The 17,417-nt window shown below is 41.1% G+C and overlaps 1 protein-coding gene across 1 annotated transcript in view; it reads right to left on the bottom strand.

Annotated features, from left to right (window-relative positions):
* The window catches only part of GRAMD1C (GRAM domain containing 1C), a 99,545-nt gene extending 83,640 nt beyond the window's left edge, over positions 1-15,905 (bottom strand). The window contains exon 1 of the mRNA XM_010845347.1: positions 15,750-15,905. The gene's annotated coding sequence lies outside the window, so the exon portion shown is untranslated. The remainder of the gene's footprint in view (positions 1-15,749) is intronic.
* Positions 15,906-17,417: the final 1,512 nt, after the last annotated feature.

Raw genomic sequence — 17,417 nt, 5'->3', positions numbered from 1 at the left:
AAAGTGTTAGTTCCTATTCTTTATAATTAAGTCAAAAAGTGTTCAGAGACATAGATATTTCAAACAATATCTTCAATTAAAATTTTTAATTTCCTAAAATATGCTTTAATGCAACAGAAATTGGAAAATTAGTTTAATCTTTTCAATTTCCAAAGTGAAAATCCAAAATATCATTTTAGCTTGAAAAAAAGTCAAGATATGTTGTAAAGGACAATGTATTATAGGAAGCCTCTTCTCCAAAGTTGCCAGAGTATGTTATAAACATACTAATTAATCCTCTTGGGCATTTAAAAACAATTTTTACAGGGAAGCATTAATTAATCATCATGATGTACATATAGACCAGGACTGTGGCAAGTTTCATCCCCCACAAGTGGAAAAGTTCACCTGTGAATAACAATACTATGATCACACCATAAGTCAAGGACAAAGCACACAAGAAAGACTTCGATTTCCTGTACAATCAGAAAAACTAGACCATGACCTAGAAAAAAATCAAATCCAAATATTTTTACTAAAACATAGGGGAAGGCAATGGCACCCCACTCCAGTACTCTTGCCTGGAAAATGCCATGGACGGAGGAGCCTGGTGGGCTGCAGTCCATGGGGTCACTAAGAGCCGGACACAACTGAGCAACTTCACTTTCACTTTTCCCTTTCATGCATTGGAGAAGAAAATGGCAACCCACTCCAGTGTTCTTGCCTGGAGAATCCCAGGGACGGGGGAGCCTGGTGGGCTGCCGTCTCTGGGGTTGCACAGAGTCGGACACGACTGAAGTGACTTAGCAGCAGCAGCAGCAGCAGGCATACTATTTATTTGTACATAGGCTTCCCTGTGGCTCAGTGGTAAAGAATCTGCCTGTGATGCAGGAGACAAAGAGACACAGGTTTCATCCCTGGGTCAGAAAGAGCCCCTGGAAGAGGGCATGGCAACCTACTCTAGTATTCTTGCCTAGAGAATCCCACAGATAGAGGGGCCTGGCAGGCTATAGTCCGTGGGGCCTCAAAGTGTCAGACAAAACTGAAGCAGCTCAGCATGCATGCATATACAAGTGACAAATATTTTTATTTTTTTCATTTCTGTCTTTATTTATATTTAACTATGTTTCCATTTTAGACAGCACCATAAAAAGTGAAGAAATTGATTGTCAAGTTCATGCTTTCTCCTACTTCCTTGCTTGGTTTACATGCACCTTGCCTTTTTTACCCCCTAAGTCCCTTATGATTTTTTTTTTTTCACTTTACAATATTGTATTGGTTTTGCCATACATCAACATGTATCCGCCACGGGTGTACACATGTTCCCCATCCTGAACCCCCCTCCCACCTCCCTCCCCATATCATCCCTCTGGGTCATCCCAGTGCACCAGCCCCAAGCTTCCTGTATCCTCATTCGAACCTGGACTGGCGATTCGTTTCTTATATGATATTATACATGTTTTAATGCCATTCTCCCAAATCATTCCCCCACCCCCACAGAGTCCAAAAGATTGTTCTATACACCTTTGTCTCTTTTGCTGTCTCACATACAGGGTTGTCGTTACCATCTTTCTAAATTCCATATATATGCATTAGTATACTGTATTGGTGTTTTTCTTCCTGGCTTACTTCACTCTGTATAATAGGCTCCAGTTTCATCCACCTCATTAGAACTGATTCAAATGTATTCTTTTTAATGGCTGAGTAATATTCCATTGTGTATATGTACCAAGCTTTCTTATCCATTCATCTGCTGATGGACATCTAGGTTGCTTCCATGTCCTGGCTATTATAAACAGTGCTGCGATGAACATTGGGGTACACGTGTCTCTTTCAATTCTGGTTTCCTCGGTGTGTATGCCCAGCAGTGGGATTGCTGGGTCATATGGCAGTTCTATTTCCAGTTTTTTAAGGAATCTCCACACTGTTCTCCATAGTGGCTGTACTAGTTTGAATTCCCACCAACAGTGTGAGAGGGTTCCCTTTTCTCCACATCCTCTCCAGCATTTACTGCTTGTAGACTTTTGGATTGCTGCCATTCTGACTGGTGTGAAATGGTACCTCATTGTGGTTTTGATTTGCATTTCTCTGATAATGAGTGATGTTGAGCATCTTTTCATGTGTTTGTTAGCCATCTGTATGTCTTCTTTAGAGAAATGTCTATTTAGTTCTTTGGCCCATTTTTTGATTGGGTCGTTTATTTTTCTGGAATTGAGCTGCAGGAGTTGCTTGTATATTTTTGAGATTAGTTGTTTGTCAGTTGCTTCATTTGCTATTATTTTCTCCCATTCTGAAGGCTCTTTTCACCTTGCTTATAGTTTCTTTTGTTGTGCAGAAGCTTTTAATTTTAATTATATCCCATTTGTTTATAAAATTGACAAACCATTAGCCAGACTCATCAAGACACAAAGGGAGAAAAATAAAATCAATAAAATTAGAAATGAAAATGGAGAGATCACAACAGACAACACACAAACACAAAGGATCATAAGAGACTACTATCAGCAATTATATGCCAATAAAATGGACAACGTGGAAGAAATAGACAAATTCTTAGAAAAGTACAACTTTCCAAAACTGAACCAGGAAGAAATAGAAAATCTTAACAGACCCATCACAAGCACGGACAAATATTTTTAAATGCAAACTTAATAGTAATGAAATACCAAGGTACAAAAGACTGCTTAATATTATAGTAAGTACTTAACCCAAAGCATTAATACTTGTATTAAAAAAAAATCCAGTAAAGGATGTCATCTTATAAACCTACATAACAGAAAATTTCTTTCTCTACTCCCAATAGAGGCGAGCTCTGCATCACTAAGAGGTTTTACTAAATAAATGTTTCTGCTGCAGAGCTCTGTATGCTTTTCCTCTGGGACCTAATCCATGGGGAATACATCATTACTTTCGTCAGGAAAGAAAATAAGGGTTTTGACTTGGGTTTTTTCTTTCCTTTGGCTATATTTCTAAGAATTTTTAAAAATAGTTTCATTTATTTCTTCTTTTGGCTATGCTGGGTCTTCGCTGTTATGTGGGCTTTTCTCTAGTTGTGGAGAGTGAGTGCTACTCTCTGGTTGCAGTGTGCAGGTTTCTCATTGTGGCGGCTTCTCTTATTGCAGAGCACGGGTTCTAGGACACATGGGCTCAGTAATTGTGGCTCTCAGGCTCTAGAGCACAGGCTCAACAGTTGTGGTGCGTGGTCACAGTTGTTGCTCTGTGGCATGTGAGACCTTCCTGGACCAGGGATCGAAACCATCTCTGCTGCACTGGCAGGTAGCTTCTTTACCACTGAGCCACCAGGGAAGCCCTTTGCTATGTATTTTTCCTGTTAAAGGGCAAAGCACAAATATTTACTTGCTATTAACTTCATTTTAAATTTAATTTCTTCATTTCACATAATTTTTACTGTTACATTAGGATTTAAAAATTAATGATAAAACTCATCCCCCATATACTAGGATTAAATACTTTCATTTTAAAATAAAAAAAATTAAACAAATAAAACAAGATTCCTATGTTTGTAAGATGGAAATCAAAAATTGGTAGCTGGTGATTTCATCTATTGCTGTGGTGATTTAAAGTCCTATTATCAGAAAGACACTTAATAGCCAGATTGTTAAGTAGCATAAGAACAGATAGATAGGGCCTAAAAGAAATCAACCTGGGGCTGGGGAAGGGGAGACAATAAACTTTGGTTCACTTTAGTGTATCCTCTCATTTTCACCATTTTTTTTCTTTTGGTGTGGGGAAGCAGCAAGACAATTTTCCAATATGACAAATACTATGTCTCCTTATCTAGAACTTTTCAGTCTTTTTACCACTGGGACAATGTTAAGGGAAGGTGTTCCCCATGTAACATACTTTCTTTCAGGACTGTAAATTATGAGCGCTTGCTAGCCATAACCCTCTTCCGTGATTCAACACACACTCTTTCGTGATTGAAGACATAGCTGCAATGCTATGGCCCAATGTCTAATTTTACAAGTGAAGCACCTGAGGCCAAACAGGTTAAGCAACATAGTCAAGAGCACTACACAGTGAGATCACCAGGGGCAGAGCACACAATCCACCCGAGGTGTTTTCTTCCTCATCTCCAATCTGTTCAACTGTATCATGTTACTCTCTAAACTCACTTCAGTTAGCACGCCAAGTTTCCACTGCAGGGGGCACAGGTTTGATCCCTGGTTGGGAAACTAAGAAACCACATGCCGTAGCTTGCCCCAAACCCCGCCCCCCCAATTTTTTTCAATAAGGTAAAACTAAACATAAATTCAGTACGGTTAGATCAACACAGGTAGTCAGGCCAGAATACACGAGGTATTCCACATGAGTGAATGTTTCAGATTCCTGGGGCTTAACTCTCTACCTACCGAAACTTTATAGAGCAAACAATCTTCTTTGGCAGAAACTTTCCCAAAGTGAAAAGGCCCAAATCTAGATTCCTCAGATGTTCTGGTGAAAGAGTTCTGTGCTCGTGCTCAGTCACTTCAGTCATGTCCGACTCTTTACAACGCCAGTGGACTGTAGCCCACCAGGCTCCTCTGTCCACGGGATTCTCCAGGCAGGAATTCTGGAGTGGGTTGCCGTTCCCTTCTCCAGGGGATCTTCCTGACCCAGGGGTTGAACCTGTGTCTCCTGCGTCTCCTGTACTGCAGGCAGATTCTTTACAACTGAGCCACTGAGGAAGCTCAGACACTCTTCTAATTCTTTGCTAACTACCAGGTCATGTGCCTCATGAATATTTTCCTGTTACGCTCTTGGTCTTCCTTGTGTTAATTCTGGATCCCTCAGTGAACCTCGCCATCTTACTGCCCTCATTCTGATAGGGACAGAGTAAAGGGACAAAGTAGGTGATTAAAACATTAATCCCACTAGGGGATTGTAAGTAGGAAAAACATGGGAGACCCTTTAAGTTAATGATTACCAGGAAAGCAGGTCTGCTTAACCACAAAACCAAGCAGGCTTGTTTGGCAACAAGACAATGCAACGGAAGCATGAGACAAGCCCCAAACAATAAAACCATGACAGCATGAGACCCACATCCTGCTCAGTGAGCTCAGTAAGTCAACACATGCTCTCTGCACACATACTACTAGGAAACAATAATTTGTTGACCTAGCTTTACCATGTAGGGACAGAAAAACTCCCCTGCCCAACCTGGAGGAGGAGCTGATGACGGAAGTATGACGTCCATTCAAGAATGACATTCAAGTAAGTTCTCGAGGTGGCACCCTCTCGCCCGCCTGCCTATAAGCTTCACAAGTGCTCCTAGTCTAATAAATCACTTCTTATCTATCACTTTGCCTCTCACTGAATTATTTCTGCACTGAGACATAAAGGACTGGAGCTCTTCAGAGTCCCCACCCCCACGCCACCCAAAGCACCACCCAATGGTTTCACATTTCAATTCAACCCCTACTTTATTGCCAGGAGAACATGAAAATGGCAACATGAAGTGAGTGGTGGAAGCATATGGATTTAAAATGGCAGAGGGGAAAAAATGTACTATTTATTTTCCAGATGTCTTAACCTTCATTTTGAACAGTTACAGTGCTATATTAGAGTCAATGATCTGCACAGACCTTTGGCTGTCACATTGAGAGGCTCAGGTTCCTAAACTCCCTGAGCGACTCCTGTCATCTCTTGTTATCACCAAATAATTCAGGTCTCAAATAATCTATTCAACTACCCAATGGGAATCTTCTTATTTAGGCTTATAAAGAAAAATCAATAATAAAGAAATCCCATATGAAGGCTTAGGGACTCTCCTCTTACAAGATCCATCGGTGTGAACTCTCATTTAGGTATTCAGGTTCTTTTTTGTTTCTATTTGCTTATAAGTTGTTGACAGTTCTGGTTTCTGGATAGATGACCTTAGGAAAGGTCAGTAAAACTTCTGAGATGTCATTTGTCATTGTTTAGTCACTAAGTTGTGTCCTACTCTTTGTGACCATGGACTGTAGCACACTAGGCTCCGCCATCCTCTACTATCTCCTGGAGTTTCTTCAAATTCATGTCCATTGAGTCAGTAATGCTATCTAGCCATCTCATCCTCTGCCATCCCCTTCTCCTTTTGTCTTCAGTCTTTCCCAGCATCAGGGTCTTTTCCAATGAGTCGGCTCTTCATATCAGGTGGCCAAAGTATTGGAGCTTCAGCTTCACTATCAGTCCTTTCAATGAATATTCAGGGTTGATTTCCTCTAGAATTGACTGGTTTGATCTCCGTGCTGTTCAGGGGACTCTCTCAATAGTCTTCTCCAGAACCACAGTTCAAAAGCATCAATTTTTTGGCGCCTTCTTTTGGTCCACCCTCACATCCATACATGACTGGAAAAACTTTAATTTTGACTATATGGATCTTCATCAGCAAAGTGATGTCTCTGCTTTTTAATACATTGTCTAGGTCTGTCATAGTTAGAAAGTTCAGTTTTAAGCCAGCTTTTCCACTCTACTCTTTCACCTTCATCAAGAGGCTCTTTAGTTTCTCTTACCTCTCTTGGCATTAGAGTTGTATCAACTGAGGTTGTTGATGTAACTCCCATCAATCTTGATTCCAGCTTGTGATTCCTCCAGCCTGGCATTTCATATGATGTACTTGGCATAGAAGTTAAATAAGCAAGGTGACAATATACAGCCTTGTCTTACTCCTTTCCCAATTTTGAACCAGTCCACTGTTTCATGTCCAGTTCTAACTGTTGCTTCTTGACCTGCATACAGGTTTCTCAGGAGACAGGTAAGGTGATCAAATTTTCCACAGTTTATTGTGATGCACACAGTCAAAGGCTTTAGCATCGTCAATGAAGCAGAAGCAGATATTTTTCTGGAATTCCCTTGCTTTGTCTATGATCCAATGAATTTGGCAATTTGATCTCTGGTTCTTCTGCATCTTTGAAACCCAGCTTGTATATCTGGAAGTTCTCAGCAGATATACCACTGAAGCCTAGCTTGAAGGATTTTATGTATAACCTTGCTAACATGTGAACTGAGTACAATTGTATGGTAGTTTAAACATTCTTTGGCATTGCCCTTCTTTGGGATTGGAATCAAAACTTATCTTTTCCAGTCCTGTGGCCACTGCTGAGTTTTCCAAATCTGCAGACATACTGAGTGCAGCACTTTAACAGCATCATCTTTTAGGATTTTAAATAGCTCAGCTAGAATTCTGTTTGCTTCTTATGATGGTTCTGGTTTCTGGAAAAGTGACCTTTGGAAAGGTCAGTAAAATTTATGAGATGTTATATTTGTCTCTAAATCTATTTCATGTGAATTCATACAAAAATTCCTCAAAGTGTTCACAATCATCACAGAGACTTAAATTGGGCCAAAGTGGACATTCAGCACTAAATCAGTGCTTCTAAAACTTGAATGTACATACAAATCACCTGGAAATCTTGTAAAAATGACAATTCTGTTCCAGTAAGTGCAAGGTTGGGCCCATGACTCTGCATTTCTAATCAAGTGTTGCCAAGTCTGCTGGGTCAATATACCAACGAGTAGTAAAGCTCAGAACAAAGCTCTATTTCTCTCTTTCCTTCTATTTCTAAATCCTCTCATTCATTTGCTTTTTTCTTTTCTTGCTTTACCCCTTTTGATGCTTTAGGTCTGTCATGGTAACTATTTAGCCCTTGGAGTTATAAAGGCTTTCCAAACAATAACGTAAGCTATAAAACCCAATGCAGAAAGGAAAAAATACTACAACAGTCAAACTTTCTCAAAATGTGATCAAAACAATGTAATCAACATAGAGGACATATTTTTTTAGGATGTGCACTTATTTGTATATTTCTTAGCAACCAAATATTTTCCTTAGGGATATGGTTCAAAAAATCTTAAGTTTTCCAATAGGAAGGAAGAATGTGTTATTAATGTTAAGATTCAACAGCATTCAATAAATGAGTTGCTAATTATGAACAGAATGATGGTGCTTAAACTGATCCTTATACCTATTAATATCTTTTTTAGTCTACTCTAAACTTATGAGAAATTCTGCTCCCAAGTATGCCTGATCAAGAGATGAGCTTTCTTAATGAACTACTATTGAAACTATATATGGCTTAGAATCTTATATAAATTTCACTTCCAGTGGCATTACACCAGATTGTATCAAATGGCTCATAACTGTCATAGGATTTAGCATGAGTCCGTTAAAATAATAACTGCAAGCATTCACATGGTAACAGAAATGTTGTTCTTACAAAAGACTGCGCTCCTAATCAAGAAGCAGGAATCTCATTTCACAGTAGGGAAACCTGAAGCATATCCAGGATATGCAACCAGGTGAGCACCGTGCAAACAGAATATGAAACTTCCAGTTTTAAAACCTATCTTAAAATCATTATACACTACAGGCCAAACATTGTTAAACTTCCTTTTAGGTTCAGGAACCAATTCTTTCAATCAAATTTATGTAAAATGGCTGGCTTCTCAGTAACACTGAGAACTATAGTTTCTGTGTAATATTAGTCTCTTGCCAATATAAGGAGCAACAATGTAAGTGGAATCCATTTCTGTGGTGCAGATTTCTCCCAGGGAAACTGAAGCAGGCGGTTCCAACTCCATCAAACCAGACAACAGTGCCTTCTAGTGGCAAAGCAGAGTATAATCAGAAATGTCTTTGGGGCTCTAGATTAAAACTCAAATACCTAAAATGTAGAAGCTAATAAGAAAATATTATAAATACTATAAGAATGGCTACGGACAAAGAAATCTTGCATTTAAGGTTAAAATGAAGATATAAGAAAGAAAATAAATTACCCAAAAGCTCCAGTCACCACTCCAATTATATATATTAGGCCCTGTTTTTTAGCTGACACTATATCCCTCTCATCCACAAGTGGAGTAGGATTTTCCTCTAATTCTTCCTTAACTCAGCGGCAAAGCTTGAATTCCTTTCATTTCTTACCTGGAAATAAGTATCAAATAATTTAAATTACGTACTGAGAAATGCTCATTTTAAAAAGAAAACAATAAATGCTCAAAATACACAGATTATTGTGAAAAGGACAATATTTATGATTTTAGAAAACAGTAATTAATATGTTTTTGCTTCTGCAGTTCATGTATTCATACACACATCATATATTTTCCAATTACTACTATTTATTAGGTAATTTAGTTTCTACTGGAGATTCAAAAATGAGTAAAACACAAAGTCCTTAGCCTCCAGAAGTTCAGTCAGCTACAGTAACAATTAGACAGTAAAAATAATAATAATAATAATAATGAATACAATGTAATGAGGGTAACCATTGGTTCAACCTCTTTGGAGAATAATTTGCAATGCAACTGGTTTGAAATGGGTATAGATGTACTACAATTCATCAATTTAATGTGCACATGAGGTCAACAATGTTTCTAATACAAAGAAAGTGGAAACAACCTTACTGCCCATTGGTAAGGAAACTGGTAAATTAACTCTGATTTATACCAACAATGAAAGAAATAAATGAATCCAGTATCTCAACCAGGCACTACCCTCAATATAGAGTGCTTATGTGCACACGCTACTCATGTCCTACTCTTTTGCGACCCCATGGACTATAGACTGCCAGGCTCCTCTGTCCATGGGATTTTCCAGGCGAGAATACTGGAGTGGATTGTCATTTCCAACTCCAGGGTATCTTCCCAACTCAGGGATTGAACCGGTGTCTCCTGCATCTCCTGCATTGGCAGACAGATTCTTGACCACCACCAGTACCACCTCAGTGCTTAGGGAAAAGATTATATCCAGTACAAGATATGGGCCCATGAGGTGGTCACTCATGAAAGCAGTCACTATGGAGCTAAAAAAGAGAGAAAAGGGAGGTGAAGTGGCATCTGTTATAAGAGCACAAAGCTCACCAGGACTCTTAAATACCACTGCCACTACTGCAGCCACAACCTATGCCTCTTTGAACAAAAATGCTGATCCTCAGGGTTACAGGGAAAAGCACCCACAGAACCCACATAGCACAGCAAAGGGTAATTCAAACTCAACTTACATGGGTGGGAGGGAGGCAGAAGAGAGAGTGGATACATGTATACATATAGCTGATTCACCCTGTTGTATAGCAGAAACTAGCAAAACTAATACAACATTGTAAAGCAATTATACTCCTATTTTTAAAAAACAAAATGAGCTCTGACTTAAAAAATAATAAACTTAAGCTTGAGTTTCCTAAGTTCTATGAAGTAAACACTGCCATGGGTGAAGCCCCAAACCCTGGTGATACTGATTTGAGGTTCTCTGGAGGAAGAAACTTATAAATAGAGAGGACCCCCTCTACCCAAAGTACATTCACTAGCCACCAAAAAAAGAGAGAGAAAGAGAGAAACACAGATGTATACAGGAAGAAGAAACAAGTACACAAAATAATTGAAACAGAAGTCCACAATTTGACTTAGTTGGAAATCCAAAATGTATTAAAATAATTTCTACAATAAAATTCTACAGCATAGAGTTTTTAAATATATACAACTATTTTTTATTGAAACATAGTTAATTTGCATTATTGTGTCAGTTTCAGGTATAAGGCAAAATGATTCAGTTATATATCTATATTCTTTTTCAGATTCCTTTCCATTATTGGCTATTATAAAATACTGAATAAAGTTCCCTGTGTTATACTGTAGATCCTTTTTGTTTATCAATTTTATATATAGCAGTATGCATATGTTAATCCCAACCTTCTAATTTATCTCTTCCTACCTCCCCACCCTGCTCTCCCCTTTGGTAACCATAAATTTGTTTTCTATTTCTGTGAGTCTATTTCTGTTTTGTAAATAAATTTATTTTTTTTCTTTTAGATTCTACATATAAGTGACATTGTATGATTTTTGTCTTTTTCTGTCTGATTTCATTTAATATGATGATCTCTAGGTATACCCATGTTGCTGCAAATGGCATTATTTCATTCTTTTCCATGCCTGAGTTGTACATTGTATACATGTACCACTTCTTCCTTATCCATTTATCTGGACATTTAGGATGTTTCCATGTCTTGGCTATTGTAAATAGTGCTGCTATGAACACTGGGGTGCATGTATCTTTTCGAATTAGAGTTTTCTCCAAATATATGCCCATGAGTGGGATTTACAGCATAGGTTTTGAATGAACTTCAACACCTGCTAAAATGCACTGACTGGCAAATCTTCATGGCTTTAGTCAATACTGGGCTCAAACTACAGTTATTCCTGAAGATTTACAGAACTAAATCTAAACAAGCTACTCTCTATAATCTTAGGGAAATACTCAACATAAAATGGGCAACAAATATGTATGTCTCACCTTAACTACCAGAACTACCTTGCCTAAATTCTCCCTGATCACAGAACACATTGTCCTAAAATATCATGCAGTAGCAAAGGATGCTCTGATCCAATGAGTAATAAATCTAAATCAAGTCTTTGGAGCTTGCAAAACGGCTTTTATAAAGGTGAGACCCTCTGGACTACCCTCAACTCTAGTTAAAACAGTTAACATAGCTCAATGTAAAATAAAACAAGGCCTTCAAAGATTGAGATTTATTATATAAGACCCAATTAGTGAAAGAGGAATTATCCTTATTGTTTCTCTACTTAGCAGCCCAGTGTGGCCTGGTAAAGATGGAATGAAGAATAGTGCCTCACAGTTGATGAGTGTATCTCTGATGCTATGGTCCTACCCATGAAGGTCCCTCTATCCAATACTATTAAAGTTACTGACACCATCCAATCAGAAACTGATAAATATTCTGATGCTGCAAGTTTGATAAACATGTTCTGTTCAGTGACCTCTTGGTCACAGTTTGCCTTCCCCTCCAGGGGGTCACGATATACCTTTACCTGGCTTACACGCAGGGTATCTCAAAACCCTTGCCACTCCATACAGCCTTTACAGGTAACTGTATCCAAGTCTCTCCCGGAGCACAGGATTGATGTTACATTCTCCTCTAAGGTCATTCTTTTGATACACTCCTTCAGGACATACAAATACTCATGAAAAGAACATGGGTCATTGCTCCACACATAGTATAAGGCCTGCTACTTTGATTAAATTCCTGAAAACTATTTGGTAAATCAAGGGCGACTTCATCCCTGATAATGTCAAGAAACAACATTAAAACAAGTCCAACAGGGAACTATGTTAAATATCCTGTGATAAATTATAACGGAAAAGAGTATTAAAAAATGAAACTGAATCACTTTGCTGTACAGCAGAAATTAACACAACACTGTAAATCAAGTATACATGAATAAAATAAGTTAAATTAAAAAAAAACACACAAATCCAACATCTTTTAGGTCCTTTTGGATTCTGGAGGTGATGTATTAGTTGTTCACAAATTCTACTTAAGCCTGTTTATGCTGTTACTTGCAGGTCAGTCCACCCTGAACAGGGCTCCCTCTCAAAAAAGATTCTGAAAGTTGTCAAAATTATAATATAACAGACATTCCCAGCAGTGCTACTTCCTCCCCCAAACCACCCCCAAACACACACACAAGCACATACACAGGCACACAAAGAATCCTTCACTGTAGATACTTTAGCAGCCTCTCTTCATGACTCCCGGAGTCTCTGAACCACTCATGATGCCTCTAAGTTGTCCACAGGCTTCTAATGCAACAATCTCCTTACCCCTACACAATATGTCATTTGAACAGCAATGACTGACAGCACACTGGACGCCCCTAGAAGCAGAGGCTCTTAAGCTCTGAACCTATCCACCACACCCAGCTGCCCATCCCGGCAGCAGGACCTTGCAAGCTCAGCACAGCCACCGTGTTGGTCTCCTTGTTGCAGGACAGAATCAAATCTGGGCCTCCCAACATATCTCACCTACTAGCAGGCATGGCCTCCCCTGTTCTCACTCCTTTGTCATTTGTCATGGGACAAGAAGAGGTCACCCCTCTCTCACACCCTTTGAATACCTGGAGACCAATTTGGATTCAACTGAGTGAAAAGCAGTAGGCACTCAACACTTTAAACTCCTATTGTTAGTCTGATGGACACACCTGCTGTTTGGTGGACAGCGTCAATACCCCTCCACAGGCTGGAGCTCACTGGAGACCACCGCTTTTCATCCTTTAACCAGGATGTCCCTGATGCAGGAAAGGACCCAGAGGTCAGCAAAACTGACTGAACTGCCCACAGTTATCTTAACCCTGAATGCTCCAGCCAACAACTGGCTTTATCTGCACATTTTTACAGACTCTTGGGCCATGCCTAACAGTGGCACCATTTGGAATAAAGAACTCTGGAACTCTCTTGTTTTCAGATACTCAAAATATAAATCAAGGTCACAAGTGTCGATACATATACTAAAGCCACAATAAAAGGCCTCGCCAGAACACTCTTTATCCCCATCAAGAGTTCCAGACATTCCTAACAGTGGCCAAGGTACTCATTTTATTCCTCAAAATACACATCACTGGACTCCTGAACAAGGTATTCAATGGCACTTTTATTTTCCTTACTGACTTCAGTCTCTAGGCCTCATACAAGAGCCAGGATGGCTTACTTAAGTTCAAAATTCAACTAAGTGCAAAATGATACATTTCAGTCATCAGTCAGACATCAAGTGTAAATTATAATGAGTCTCATTCAATCTTTTCATGTTTGCCTGAAGACAGTTTTAAACCTCACCCCTCCGTCTTCCTCCCTGTCTCTCAAATGCACAAGTTGGTAAAAAAAAAAGTCTGGGTGCCCTTTCTTTTGGTGTGGATGCCAGAGTCAAACAAAGCAACAATCTGTGCACAGGCAGGAACCCTTGACCCCAGCCCCAACTGCCACAAAAGCCCAGAGCCAGCTTCATTCCCTTGTCCTTCCAAGTCACCTTGGATCTGCTTAAGAAGACTGTCCTGTTCTTCCCTCTTTGCTATGAACTATGTCCTTCACTAAGTAATAAGCCTTTATATATAAGTAATAAACCTCTTCATGGGGTGTATGTGTGTCAGGTGTGTGTGTGTGTGTGTGTGCTCATCAGTTTCCATCTCCAAATCAAATGTTGAGTAGGAGTCCATTCTGGCTTTACCGAGTGGCCACAATAGAATCTTATCTCTCTAAGGTATCAGCTGCGAGGTCATTGGCAGTCAGTTAACCTCCCTAAGCTTCCCTGGTGGTTCAGATGGTAAAGAAACTGCCTGCAATGCAGGAGACCCCGGTTTGATCCCTGGGTCGGGAGGATCCCCTGGAGTAAGAAACGGCAATCCACTCCAGTATTCTTGCCTGTGAGATCCCATGGACAGAGGAGCCTGGCCGGCTACAGTCCATGGGATAGCAAAGAGTCGGACAGGACTGAGCGACTAACACTTTCACTTTCACCTAACTTCTCTAAATCTGCTTTCTCCACTCTACATTCGGGGCAACAACTCTCTGTAGTCTAGACAATAAGCTCATTGAGAACAGGGATCATGTCTGTGTTGCTCACCATTTGTGCCAAACACGCAGTACCTGGAACATAGTTTAAGGAATGACTGCTTCTGCTACTGCTAAGTCATTTCAGTCGTGTCCGACTCTGCGACCCCATAGACAGTAGCCCACCAGGCTCTGCCATCCCTGGGATTCTCCAGGCAAGAACACTGGAGTGGGTTGCCATTTCCTTCTCCAATGCATGAAAGTGAAAAGTGAAAGCGAAGTCGCTCAGTCGTGTCCGACTCTTAGTGACCCCATTGACTGCAGCCTACCAGGCTCCTCCGCCCATGGGATTTTCCAAGCAAGAGTACTGGAGTGGGGTGCCATCGCCTTCTCCAGAATGACTGCTTGGGCTCATGAATATCTTACCTGGTCCATTTCACCATTAGGTTCTGAGAATCAGTTAAAATACCAAGTCCACTCATTTGTTCATCCAACAATTATTTGAATGCCTCTACCGTTTTGTAAACTGTAAAATGCTCTCGATTAAAAGGTCTCTGTGATTCTCTTAAAGTAAAATACATACATACACACAACCAGTGTAAAAGCAATGAGGACAGTGTTCAGAAATGCAAGTACTCCTGCAACAAAAGTGGGCTTTCACCCTTAAGATTAATCAGCAAGTCCTTCCGTTAATCAGATAAGGTAGTAAACAAATAACCAAGGCAGTTGAAACCGAAAACGTGGTTCACACCACACCGTGATTTAAACTATCTAGAGTTCTGAGCTGGTGAAGGCAATGGCACCCCACTCCAGTAGTCTTGCCTGGAAAATCCCATGGACGGAGGAGCCTGGTGGGCTGCAGTCCATGGGGTCGCGAAAAGTCGGACACGACTGAGCGACTTCACTTTCACTTTTTACTTTCATGCATTGGAGAAGGAAATGGCAACCCACTCCAGTGTTCTTGCCTGGAGAATCCCAGGGACGGCGGAGCCTGGTGGGCTGCTGTCTATGGGGTTGCACAGAGTCGGACACGACTGAAGCGACTTAGCAGCAGCAGCAGCAGAGTTCTGAGCCCTTTAATCAAGAGCTGAGAGTTAAGGGAACGTCGTGAGGCTGGATCATCCTGATACGGGATCAGAATCACGACAGCGGGGCCTGAGGTTTGGATTAGGACATTTCAGGACCCAATGCCACACTCCACGCCCCCGAGAAGCCAGTCTTCTACCCTAGAAAAGCAGACCTCCCCCATCGCCCAGAGGGAACGGCTCCGGGAAGCACAGGAAACCGTTTCCTCGGTAACAACTTTGCAAATTACTCCAATGAGCAACAAGAAAAAGAAAGGGAGAAAGAGGAAATAATTTTCACAATCTGAGAGGGTTTTAAAAACCTTCGCGAAGAGAACTGCCAGGTAAAGCACTCGCTTGGGAACTCGTCCCAGAACAGCGCCGCTTACCTGGCAGACAGTCAGGGCGCCTTCCATCGCGGATCCCTCCGCCGCCGAGTACCGCGCACGCGCGCCCCGCGAGGAGGGGGCGGCCAGGCGCGCGCCCCACGCCTTCTCCCGGCGCGCGCTCTGGGATCCTGGCCCCGGGAGTCTCGCACGCCAGCTCTCCGAAGGGGCACCTTGGGTCTCCTCAGGGCGTCTGGCGCCCTCTGGGGGCCGCTCAGGACTCCCAGCCTCCACCCCCACTCCCGTCCCTCAGGATGTACTGTTGTTAGGCAGCAGGCTGAGTCAACCTCTGGGTGTCCTGAGCGTGACGGCGGCGTAAACTTTGCCAAGCGTGGCTGAGAAACACCATAGCTGTGGTTTCTCTTCCATAAAAATACCCAGGAGGACTTCAAAGTGTATTGACAGGTGCCCCGTGGGGACTCGTCAGAGACATTTGGAAGAGGATTCTAGTTGGCTTGAGAGAGATGACCTCTTCCAAACTGGTTTACCAACTCGTGTATGAGAATCAAGGGTTAACGCAGAAAGGTTTTTGGTGGCCACGCGCTCACGGGAACTGGATTTGGAGAAGCTTTCTCTGGAGGCGAATCCATGCGAGGTCCAGAACACTGGACTGTCCGTTGCTGCGTGTCACTACCTTACTTCACAGTATGGACTCACTGTCATCTGTGAGTCATTGCAACTCAAGTGTGTCAGGACAACTCACCGTTTTGTGACACAGAACACTTTATTCCATGAGAAAGCCTTCAGAAGCATCCTAGTTCTGGAAATGAATGCAGTGTTTTGGACCCTCTCCCAGGGTCACTGTTGGTGGCAACCTCAAGGATAATTAAAGCCAGATGTTGGTGGCTGTATTAAAGAGATGTAATTTTTTTTGATGTTTGAATGGTTTATTTATTGCTTTCCAGGTGGTTACAGTGGTAAAGAATCCACCTACCAAGCAGGAAACCCGGATTTGATCCCTGGGTTGGGAAGATCCCCTGGAGTAGGAAATGGCAACCCACTACAGTATTCTTAAATGGGAAATCCCATGCATAGAGCGGCCTGGTGGGCTACAGTCCATGGGGTCACAAAGAGTCGGACAGGACTGAGCAACTAAGCATTCCTGTATTTACTAGGAATCAGGACGAGTCCCTGTCCATACCTAGCTCTCAACCTCAAATGCCTGTGCCTACTATGACATGGCTTCTAGCACAAGTCACTTCTCCCAAAGCCTCCACTCTACTCACCATACATACCATGCTCTAGAGTGCGAAAAAGGGAATTGCATGGCAAGGGCTTGTTCCTTCAAATATTCGATAGAATTTATTGATAAAAAGCTATTGACTGTTGCAGATCCTAGTTCCAAAAAAGCTATAAATGACATTTCTAGAACTCTAGAACAATTGAGAAATACTGAATATGAAATGTTTATTAGAGCTAGTGTTACAAAATAATGAATGATGCAGATAAATTTATTGATATTTATTTATGGATAATACTTTTGGTTTTGTTGGAAAATATCTTTATTAATAGAAAATTTGTGCTCAAGAATTTCGGAGGGAAGTGTCATGATATCTACCACATGATTTCAAATGCTTCAAAAAAGATAGATGCCAGACAGTGGATGTGTCCCCTCAAATTCATGAACTGACACCTAATCCCCTTTCACCATGTGAAGATGCAGGGAGAAGA

Source organism: Bison bison, unplaced genomic scaffold (assembly GCF_000754665.1).
Source record: "Bison bison bison isolate TAMUID 2011002044 unplaced genomic scaffold, Bison_UMD1.0 scf7180017864215, whole genome shotgun sequence".
Taxonomy (NCBI): domain Eukaryota; kingdom Metazoa; phylum Chordata; class Mammalia; order Artiodactyla; family Bovidae; genus Bison; species Bison bison.
The sequence above is the reverse complement of the archived record's forward strand: the minus strand, read 5'-3'. Positions and strand labels throughout refer to the sequence as shown.